The sequence below is a fragment of the Colobus angolensis genome, unplaced genomic scaffold (genome assembly GCF_000951035.1).
Source record: "Colobus angolensis palliatus isolate OR3802 unplaced genomic scaffold, Cang.pa_1.0 Scaffold4, whole genome shotgun sequence".
Taxonomy (NCBI): Eukaryota; Metazoa; Chordata; class Mammalia; order Primates; family Cercopithecidae; genus Colobus; species Colobus angolensis.
In genome coordinates, this window is record NW_012117376.1 from 13,487,038 (window position 1) to 13,497,797 (window position 10,760).

The 10,760-nt window shown below is 57.1% G+C and overlaps 1 long non-coding RNA gene across 1 annotated transcript in view; it reads left to right on the forward strand.

The window, feature by feature from the left end:
* The window catches only part of LOC105521343, a 45,531-nt gene extending 35,556 nt beyond the window's left edge, over positions 1–9,975 (forward strand). The window contains exons 2-3 of the long non-coding RNA XR_001003255.1: positions 9,422–9,599; positions 9,775–9,975. This is a non-coding gene — a long non-coding RNA (uncharacterized LOC105521343). The remainder of the gene's footprint in view (positions 1–9,421; positions 9,600–9,774) is intronic.
* The last annotated feature ends 785 nt before the right edge of the window (positions 9,976–10,760 follow it).

Consider the following 10,760-nt stretch of genomic DNA (forward strand, 5'->3'; position numbering starts at 1 on the left):
CTGCTCTGCTCCGGTGAAGCTCCTCACAAGACCTCTGTCCTGGAGTCCTCCACCTTCCTGCCCACCTGCCCCAGATCTTGCCAAGTACCACTTTGTGCAGGAAGCCTTCCCAGAACCTACCCTCCGATCTTTTCTGATTACCTGCACCCTCTAGGGCCCTCTGTAGTAAGGGCAGTACCAGCACTACTGGCAGCGCTAGCTGCCGTCCCCTGAGCAGTTTGCTGTGTACCCCACACTGCTCCATGTTTTTCATGGAACATCTTACCGGCTGCGTTTCTGCTGGCCGTCCACCTTGTATTATCGGGCCCTTCTCACCCACAGGGTTGGGTGTTCCTCTAGTCAGGCGTTATAGACACGGGCCCGCCTCAGAATAGTCACCACTGCCTCCAGAGTCACACAGAGCAAGGAGGTAGGAGCATCAAAGCTGGACACCAGGTTTCCCAGCTCCCTTCAGGCCTTTGGTTCAGGTGTGTGACTAAGAGCAGGAGTTGCACAGAGACTTGCTTTAGGCCTCACCTTTCCGCATAGGCCTCTGCCCTTCCCTGTCCCTCCCCACAGATTGGAAGAGCCCTAAGCCTACTTTCCTCTACAATTCACAAATCTGGACCAGAACCCCAACTTCTGGGAAGAGGGAGAGAGGTTGTGGGAGCTGGGAGGGCTTTTGCAAGCCAAAGGGGCAGTTCTGGGCTACAAGGAGTATTGTGGGCCCAGTGGATTTGGGGGTGCTTGTGTTGGGGACATAATGATTTCGCTTGCTGGTGGGAGGTTCCAAGTTAGGCAAAGAGGAGGGTTAGGAGCCACAAGTATGTGGGGTTCACTGCAGTGCAAGGGAGGCAGGGATTATGCTGGGCCAGCACTGCCCCCACCAACAGCCTGGCCCGGTGGAATGCTGGGAGGCCCCAGGGATGGGGCCAGGCAGCCAAGGTGTCTCCGGTGGCACGGAAGCAGTTAAGAGCTGCCTCAGCCTGTTCCTTCAGACAATTAGTGACATCTCGCTTGACAACACCACACTGAGCCGATGCAGACCTCAGCCCCCCCTCCTGGCCCCCCGACGGCCGCTTCAGCTGTTTATTCTTGGGCTTTAACAATTGGGATTCTGACTTGGAGGAGCGGGCGCCCCGCGCTGCCCTCTGACCCGCTGTCGCCTTGGCAACTGGAGCCCGGTAGGCCTGGGCTCTGCGTTAGGATTACAGATCCTGAATTCACAATCTTGCTGCTCCCCTGCAAGCAGCAGCGGCAGCAAGCAGCAGCATGCAGGATCTTCAGCTAGACTGGAGGGGACAGAGAGGAGGGTCCCCAGGGCCAGCCTGAGGCGCATGCAGGAAGCTGGGAAGCCCACAGACAGCCTGGAGAGCCGTGCACCTTCCGCAGCCTCCCTAGGATTGGGCAGGGCCCAGAGCTGCGCTCTACTCCCAACATCTCTGTGGCTCTCTGGAAACTTTCTTCCTGGTAGAATCCCAAGGGCAGGGGCGAGGCTTCTTCCTTACCCTGCCTTTCCCCCTCAGTCAGCCCCCTACCATGCCCAGAGCGCCAAGTGCCAGCAGACTGTGCCCCTGCCGTGCCCGCCGCCATGGCAACAGGCCCCCCTCCCTCGACAGCTCTGCTCCTTCTTCCCCCCACCCTAGCAGCCAACTGCCCCAGCTGAAACCAGAGCCGATGCATCTGTGAGCCTCATGCCCAGACCCACATTCCATTTCTGTCCTCTGTCCCCCCCCAGTTCTGGCAACGACATCCCTCCTCCTCCTCCTCCTCCTCCCCCCCCTCACCTCTGCCTACTCCTGCTGTTCCCCCCACACTCTAACACTTAGTGTCACCCCCTCTTCCCGCCCCATCTGAGTGTGTCTCACCCTCCGACTGTCGCTGTGGGGCTCTGGGTGTGTCAGTCCCTCTGTCTGTCTCTGGCTCCTGGGTCGCTGGTGCTCTGTGCCTCCGCCCGTCTATGCAGACTCCTCAGGTTCCTTCTCCATCTTTTCCCCCCCTGTGCATGTGTCTTTGTCTCTGCATCATCCTGCCTGTCTCTCTCTTTGTCTTTTTCTTCCTCCTTGTCTCCCTCTCTTCCTGAGTCTCTTTCTTGCTGTTTTCCTTCTTCTGGCATGCTCGCCTTCTCTCTCCCTCTCTGGCTCTCACCCCCTCCCTCCAGATCGTTTTCTCCTTCAGCCTCTTTCTGCCCTGTTTCTTTTGCCTCAGTGTCCTTCGTCTTTCTGTCTTTCTTCCTGGATCTGAGTCTCTGCCTTGATTTCTCCTGCCTCCTCTCTTTTCAGAGCTGGGCCTTTCAGTTCTCCTTACTCTATTTCCTACCAGGTTGTTTCCTTCACAGGCCTGTGAAGGTTGGGGAGCTGGTGTTGGGGGGCGGGGCTCCAGAGTCACCCCAAAGGGTCCCTCTTTTTAGTAGGGGCCAGATGTCCTGGAAGCCCCACTGGGCTTGTGTGGTTGAACCTGAAATGGAGGGTGCAAGGTTAAAGAACCTGCAGAGAGTGTGGCACCAGGAAACAAGAGTGTGAGTCTGCCTTTCCAGGGTTTTAGGGGATGGGCTCCATCCATCTCGTCTACCTTCCACTAGCCCAGGTTAGGAACAGAAGAGAGTCCCAGGAGCTAAACTGGCCCAAGAAGCTCTCTAGAGGGCAGGCCTCACTGATTCCTGGAATTTGTTCCTTCCCTTGCTAAAATGATGGCAATTTCAGACTATGCCTCAGTTTCCCCAGATGGTATAGGGGTACTATCCTTGCTTCATGTCTGACTTCTTTAAAGTGCTTTGAGTTCCTGGAACAAAGTCAAAGTTACGAGGAACAAGGAAAGACTAGAGTGACTCCCGCCCCTTGCTCACCAGCGCTGGGGGCCACCAGACAGAATGTTTGTCCAGGGCATGGGTGAAATCAGGGTCCTGTCTCCTTAAGGGTTGGGTGGAGGACAGTGCCTCGCCTCCCCTCAAGACTGGCAGCCCCTGCTGTCTGGCCCGCCCTCCCAGTCTGGGCAGTGGCCTCTGTCCTTCCTCTCTCGCCCCTCTTCGTGGAATGAGCTTGGCATCGTGGGCAAACAGGCCCTGGGGTGGGGAAGCCAGGCCTCACCTCTGGGTGTGGTGAGGCCTGGTAAGGCAGACCGTTCTAGGATCCTGGGGTCTGGGCACTACTCACCAAGGGGCTAGGCGGGGGAGTAGGGGTGCCTGGGGGAGGCAGGTTGCACGCAAGGCATGCTGGGCCCCCTCGGCGGGTGGGTGGGGGGAACAAAGCTGGCATCGAGGCCTCAGCTAAAATTAGCCGCTTCCCTGCGCGGGAGCGAGCATGCCTGCCAGCCGCCCAGATCGCCGCTGCCTCGGCAGGCCATCTGTCGCCACGCTTTGCTCAGTCCCCCAGGGCCCCCCAGCTCCAGCCACCCCCAGGGGCTAGAGGGACTCTGCTCTGAGGCTGTTCCCGGCCAGGACTCTAGGCTCTTCTGCTATCATGCTGTGTGACGTCAGGCTAGGCCTTTCCCTCTCTGGGCTCCTGTAAAACGAGGGGCCCTAGACACTGACATCTCAGATCCTCTGGTCCTTCCGAGCACCAGGTGCTGCTGCTGGTCATGGTGGGGTGGGAGGTGGGGTGCCTCCCTCCACTTAGAGCCACTCCTCTTGTCCAAGCTTTAGACCAAGTGGGGTTTAGGGTAAAGGCAGGGTATGGTGGACTCCTGTCAGATTCATTGGTCTTCACTGGGCGGCAGGGAAGCACTGCATCCAACAACACCCCAGCATCTCCCCTGTCCCCCTCCACACTTGACCTCCAAGCAATCTTAAAGAAACAGTTCCAGGTGGGGAGCCAGGCGATAGAGGCTGAACTCAGCTGATCCTAATTTGCTCTGTGGCTTGGGCAAGTCTCTTAGTCTGTTACTCCCTCTCTTCAATCAGAAGCTTCCCATTTCTTAAGGAGTGGCCCACTTTATGCTCTCTTGTCTCATGAGGCTGGCACTGTTGCCCCTATTTTACGGATGAGGAAGCTGAGGTTCCTTGTGAAGAAGCAGGGGAGCGGGGGCTGGAGCCCTCTGTGGCCTGAAGTTTGCTGTCTGCTGGTCTCCAGCTTCAGCTTCTTTTCTCTACCCTGGCACTTCTCTCACTGCGGCCCCTTCCCCCCTCCCCAAAGCCAAAGAGACTGAGCTGCTGCTCCAAGGTCACCCAGCTTGGCCCTGGAGGAGCTCAGACTGGAACCCAGGCCTCTTGGCTCTTGGCTCTTGGCTCTTGGCCTCCCTCACCACTATGGCCAGCAGGCTGGGCCTGTTCCCTGGGTGAGTCACGTCCCTGGACTTTGGCCTCCTTGTCCCCAGCTCTATGGCCTGAAGTTTGGAGAGGGGGCCTTTGTAAGGAAGAAGGGCTTCCCTGGAAGCTGTGGGGGTCTCAAGCCATTATCCCACCCCCTCCCCACTGAGCACATGGTGATAGCAACCCCTAACTGCCCTACTCCCCACTGATCTCTAAGCAGTCTCATAGTAACAGCTCCTCAGGCCTCAGGACAGCCCTCCCTCCACCACTCATTCGGCCCCCTTCCTAGATACACAACTACAGTGAATGAGAAATGGAGTGGAGTAGGGGCCAGGGGAGGTGAATGGAGTGGAGTGGGGGCTGGGGGAGGTGGCATTTCCAGGGAGTCCGTGTGACCAGCAGCTTCCTCCCTAGCACTCCTCTCCCCCAGCACCCGCCACTGGGCGGGAAGCCACAGCACCTCCCCTCCTGGTGTCCAGAGACCAAGGTCACACCAGAGCCCTGTGTGCCTTCACCTTCTCTGGGGCCAGTGGTGTTTGTCACTGGGGCAGTGTGTGGCTGTGCCCGGCTCTGGCAGTGCTGGGGTGACATTCATGCCCTGTGAGCTGTGACGCCTCTGCAGGCAGAGGGACAGCACCACCCAGGCTGGTGACAGTGATAGGGGAGGGGTGAGGTGGGCTGTCACCTGTCCGAGGCAGCCGGGGAGGTGACATGTTGTGTACCCGTCCCACAGTCTTCAGGGAGGATTCCCAGGCAGGGGCGAGGTTGTGTCCCTGCCTCATGCTGTATGGTGGGTGGAGAGCTCCATGCCTTCCTTACACCTGGAAGATGGGACTTGTCCCACGTGTGTGTGTGTGTGTGTGTGTGTGTGTGTGTGTGTCTTGGTCAACTGTGTGACAGGTTCTCTCTGTGTGTGTGCATGTTTGTGTGTGTGTGCATGTGTGTCTTGGTCAGCTGTGTAACAGGTTCTCTGTGCATTCACATCCTATTAGTGGGTGTGGGGGTGCCTGGTTGTATGTCAGTTATGCCATTGTGTGGGGTGACAGACGCCTGCCCCATGCTGTTGAAGGTGTGTCAGGTGCGCCCATCTCATGCTTTGGGGGAAGCGACAGGTTATGTGCTTAGTTCATTCCTTTAGGAGAGTTGTCACCGACTTGTGCGCCTGTCTCTGGCTGTTGTGTGTGTGAGATGTCACCATGTGCCCGTCGCAGGCTGTTGTGGGGAGTGGCATGTGTGATTCTCTCATGCTGTTGGGAAGTTGTCAGTAACTTGGGAGCTCGTGTCTCACTCTAAAGAGACGACATGTTGCCTGGTGATATGGGGCTGGCAGCTGGTGGGGCCTTCCCATGCAGACCACAGAGCCCCAAAGGGCTGGCCAGAGGAAATGCTTGGGGCCCTGAGCAGAGGGACAAGTGCGGGTTGGGGGGTGCTCAGTCCCACATGATCTACCCTCTCACGCATATGCCAGCCCATGGGACTGTTCCCCAGGTGGAGGGACCCAGCATTCTTCAGATGGTGTGGAGAAGGGCCTTTGGGGCGAGGACAGGTGTGTGTGAGGTGGGGCACCAGGCAGGGTTTGCATGGGGAGGGGGGAGCTGTGTCCCTGAGGGCCTGGGGACCCTATTTCCTGCCTCTCCTGCCCCTGAAACTGTTAAACTAATTAAGGCTGTGGAGCCGCAGGATTAATCGGGGCAGCTCTGCGCGGGCCGGGAGCTCAGGTAGTCGATCAGTGCACCGGGGAGGATATTGGATTTCTGAACCGCAAGTCAGCACTATTCGGGCCTGTTATCTCTCCCAGGCTCGAGGGTCAGGAGGCGGGAGGCTCGGCATGCCGGCCGCCCCCGCCCGGCCAGCTCGGGCGCGTCCACTGCCCCTGCCCACACTTCCCAGCTCCGGCCTGTCTGCTGCCCACATAGGCCTCCCCTCAGCCCTTCTGCCCGGCCCACCCTGCCTGTGCCTCGCCGCCTCTCTCTCAGGCTCCTGCAGAAATCCCTGGTCCCTGCTCTCCCCTGCCTTTCCATCTCTGCCTGGCTCACTTCCCCCATGCCTCTCTTCCCTCTGGGGCTCTTCCTTGGTCCTTACTGGCCTCAGACTCACTGTGGGCCTGAGCTACCCCCTCCCCTCAGCCTCCGACAAGGTCTCACCCGGCTCTCTCTACCTTCCTCTCCATCTCCCTTCTTCCGTGAGCCCCTCATCACCAGTCCATCTCTGCTTTTGTGTTTGTGCTTGCCCATCGCCCAGTTTCTGTCTTTCTCTGTCTCTCTGTCTCTGTTTCTCTCGCCATGTCTCTGTGTCTCCCTGTGTATCCTTCTCCCTCTTCCTCTCTGTCTTTTCCTTTCTCCCTCTGGCACGCTCTCTCTCTTCTCTCTTTTCCTCTCTCTCTCTTGTGTGGTCTCGGCTGGTGTCTGCAACCAGAACAAATCTCCCCCAGCCAACACCCCCTGAACAAGGAGGCCAGAGCAGCTAATGGGAAACATGTGATTCTGCCTTGCGCCTGGAGCACCGTGAAGGGAGCCTTAGTCCCAGCCCAGCCCCTGCACCCCTCCTTGCTGCGTTCTCCGCACCACACTGTCCTCTGCCTCCCAGCGGCTCCCCCAGCCTGTGTGGGCACTGTTGGAAGTTCATTTACACTGGGTGGGGGCCTGACGTTTATCTGCTGGGGAGTATCAGGTTGTAGAGGGGCTGAGGGCAGCTTTGCTCCTGAAGTCTCCCCAACCCCCAGGGCCAGGCAGACCCCATGCAGACTCCCCCCACCCACCACCACCATATGTAGGAGAACAGGGCCAAGATGAGCTGAGCTGTGGGGGCCTGGATGGGGGGCAGCCAGTCTACCCCCACTGGAGGGCTCTGGGGCCACCCAGATTTCCATCTTTTCCTTCCTCCTGGGCCTCTGGGGAGCTGCAAAGGTGGGGGCTCCCCAAGGGCTTGGGAGCTGCCGGGCTGTGTTTCTGTGCCCACCCAACCACAGGGAAAGGGGGGACAGATCAGAGGAGGGAGGCTCTGGCAGGTTGGAATTCTCCTTCTCTGCCTGTGGATAAATTGTCCCTAATCCAGGCTTGGGGAGTTGTCTGGCTCCTACAGAGAGAGAGAGAGAGAGAGGAAGGGAGGGAGAGGGAGGGAGGAGGGAAGCAGGCACACACAAACACAGTGACACAGACACACACACACACACTGTCTCACAAAGGGTGTCTCACATGCATGCTCACACGCACTCACACACTGAGCCCTTCACAAAGGTACCACACAAACACTGGGGCACCATTGTGCTGACACACCATGGCACACAGACCTGCTCACACATGTTGATGCTGACACACGGCCATACTGGCACAAACATACAATGACATAGCACAAGGACCCAGTGACATACACAGAGACACGCAGTGGTGCACAGACACAATAAGGTCACACAAATCCACACATGCATGGACACACACACAAGCACATACTGACCCATGGTGAAGGAGACCCACAGGGACACCGTGGCCAGTCACACTACCACACCATGACCCTGAAAACACAGAGAAAGGCAGAGGTGGGAGGGAGGGAACACTGATCCACAGTGACACCAGTGCCTGCAGTCACAGGCCTCGAGATTGGAAACCTGCAGGGACAGCAGAGGATCAGCCGCACGCCCCCACCCCCTGCCAAACACACATCCAGAGAGCTCTGAGACAGGCAGGAGCCGGTTTGGCTCCTGACACAGCGAGATGCAGAGAGCCAGGCAGAGCGTGTGCACACCCAGGCATGCTCACACCCAGCCACAGCTGGGCTCACCTGGCTACACACAGGCACACATGCACCCCTGTGTCCTCACACGCATACAAACAGGCTTAGCTAGACTCACACACACACACACACACACACACACAAACCGAATAGAAGAAACGTGAAAAGTGCACATACCCACATGTATGACTGAAGACACCAAATCCAGGCACACACTCAGCCTGGCATCACACATACACACGGCTGACCACACCAGCCACAACCGAGCAAACGCGTGATCCCGCACACAGACATGCTTAAGCCCTCATGTACCCACACAAACATACAGAAATACAGAGAAGCACACAGACAGGCTAAATAGACCCAGGAACCCACATGCAGGTATATTTACCCAGACAGCTGAGCCTTGACAGATATGCATTTGCAAAGGCAGAATCTCGATCACACACATACAAACTCCCAGGCAACCAGAACCTGTAAGCAGTCCGTGAGGCCTGGTTCCCAGACCCCCTCTGGGCTCCAGTACAGACCTCGAGGAGGCAGACAAATGGGCAGGAAGCAGGGGGGTGGTGAGGAGGGCCATGGTGGTTAAAGAAAACAAGAGACATAACCAGTTACTAATGGAGATGGGTAAATGCCAGCTGCATATACACCCTTGTGGAAATTCACATCCACCATCGCTCTGAACAGCACCTCTCACACCTACATTGTCAATAAGCTCTTTGCATTATAGTTTCCCCAGATGTTCCTCCCCATTCATAAGATCTCACTTTTCTCATTTTTAGATGAGAAAACTGAGAGCCAGAAAAGTTAACTGACTTGCCCAAAGTCACACAGTTATGAAGGTTCAGCCAAGGACTGTCTGACTCCCAAAGGCCAGGTTCCTTCCACTATAGTATATGTGTGTGTATATGCATGTATGTACATAGATGTGCAAAAACACTCCTTCTCAGTAGGAGCCTGGGATTTCAAGAAACAGGTTTGGCAGGCGCAGTGGCTCACACCTGCAATCCCAGCACTTTGGGAGGCTGAGGCTGGAGGATTGCTTGAGCCCAGGAGTTCGAGACCAGCCTGGGCAAGATGGTGAGACCCTGTCCCTACAAAAAATTTTTTTAAAACTAGCCAGGCATGGTGGTGCACACCTGTAGCCCCAGCTACTCGGGAGGCTGAGATGGGAGGATCACTTGAGCCCAGGAATTCGAGGTGGCAGTGAGCTATGATCATGCCACTGCACTCCTACTTGGGCCACAAAGCAAGATGAGGCCCTATCTCTCTTTAAAAAAAAAAAAAAGAGAGAGCGAGAGAGAGTGTCTCACAGTTCCCTGGTGGGATAATGGGGTGAGGTTGGAGCTGGGTGGGACTCCATGTATGAGAGCCTCCCGGCTTGGTGTCCCTCTGCACCCTGCTGTCTGGCTGGCTTACCCTGTGTCCATGCTTATCTCTGTGGTGTTGTGTTTGCTTCCACAGATGGGAGCTTGCCTGATTGTCAAGCCATCGGCCTGGACCCCAGAGCCTACCCAGCTGAGCATGTGCAGAGGGCCCCGAGTGCGGGGCGACGCTCAGGCCATTACAGAGACCACCCTGGAGATGCTGATGAAGACAGGCCTTTCCTGCTGAGCCGGGCCTGTCTGCACAGCCTGCTCAGGTAACAGTGTGCAGGGAAGTCAGGCTTGGGCCTGGGCCACCCCCAGGAAGTGGGGATCAGGGGAACTTGCCTCCCAGTCCCAACAGGGATCCCCTCCCAGCTTAGGTCAAAAAGAGGTTCTTTACAGAATCAAAACATATTAACCCAACATTTACTCAAACTCCCCATTATCCAGAAAGGGGAACTGAGGCTCATGGATATACAGTGAGTCCTACCTCCTAGCCTGAGGACTCTTCCCTGCGCCTTGATGACCTGAGAGAACTGGGAGGAGAAAGGGGTTGTGACAATGACCAGGACTCAGGGCAGAGGTGGAAACCAGAGTGCCTGATGTGTGCAGCTGCTGACCCCCCAGGACACCTCTCTACCGGAGTCTGTGGAAGCAGAGAACTGGGAGGCCAAGGTGAGGTGCTGGGAGGGCCTGGGTAGCCCAGGTATGCTAAGGTGCCCTTGCAGGACAGGGAGGGGGGTGGGGGCAGTGGCAGGAACCCACCTCACTACTCCTGGCCCAGGTTAGCCCACCCAGGCTCAGGAGCTGCGGAGCCAGGTGAAGCTGCCCTGCCCTGCAGAGGCAACTCCCTGAACTGACACATGAAGCCTCCGGCTCCAGGAAGCTCCCTAGAGCTGAGCCTGCCTGGGGACCCCACCCAACTTCCAAAGGAGCATTCCTGGGGCCTGAGGTCTGGGGGTGGAGTCTCCTGGGATTGTAAGGGTGGGGAGGTACAGCTGTGGGAGGATGCAAGGCTGTGTGTATCCGACTGTAAATGTACAGGGCACTCAAGCTTGTGTGCAAGCAGGTGTGTGTGGTGGGCTCTGTCCTTCCGTGCACATGGGGTAATATACAAGAGTTGTATAAGTGGACCAGGCTGGGGAGTGTTCAAGGACTGTGTATGTGGTACATGGGAGTATATGAATATGCAGGATTCTGGGTGTGTACTAGGCAGGTGTGGGGATACTGTGTGTGCCACACTGGATGGTGTGTGTGCAAGGGTGCTAGTGTACACTGGAGAGATGTGTGTATAGACAAGATCTGAATACACTGCGATGGTACAGTGTGTGCACACGGGGATCTGTGTGTACACTGGCTGTGTGTGTGCCCAGGGTTCTGGATGCACAGTGGGAGTGATGTGCACATGTGGCTCCATTTGTGCTTTGGAGGTGGGT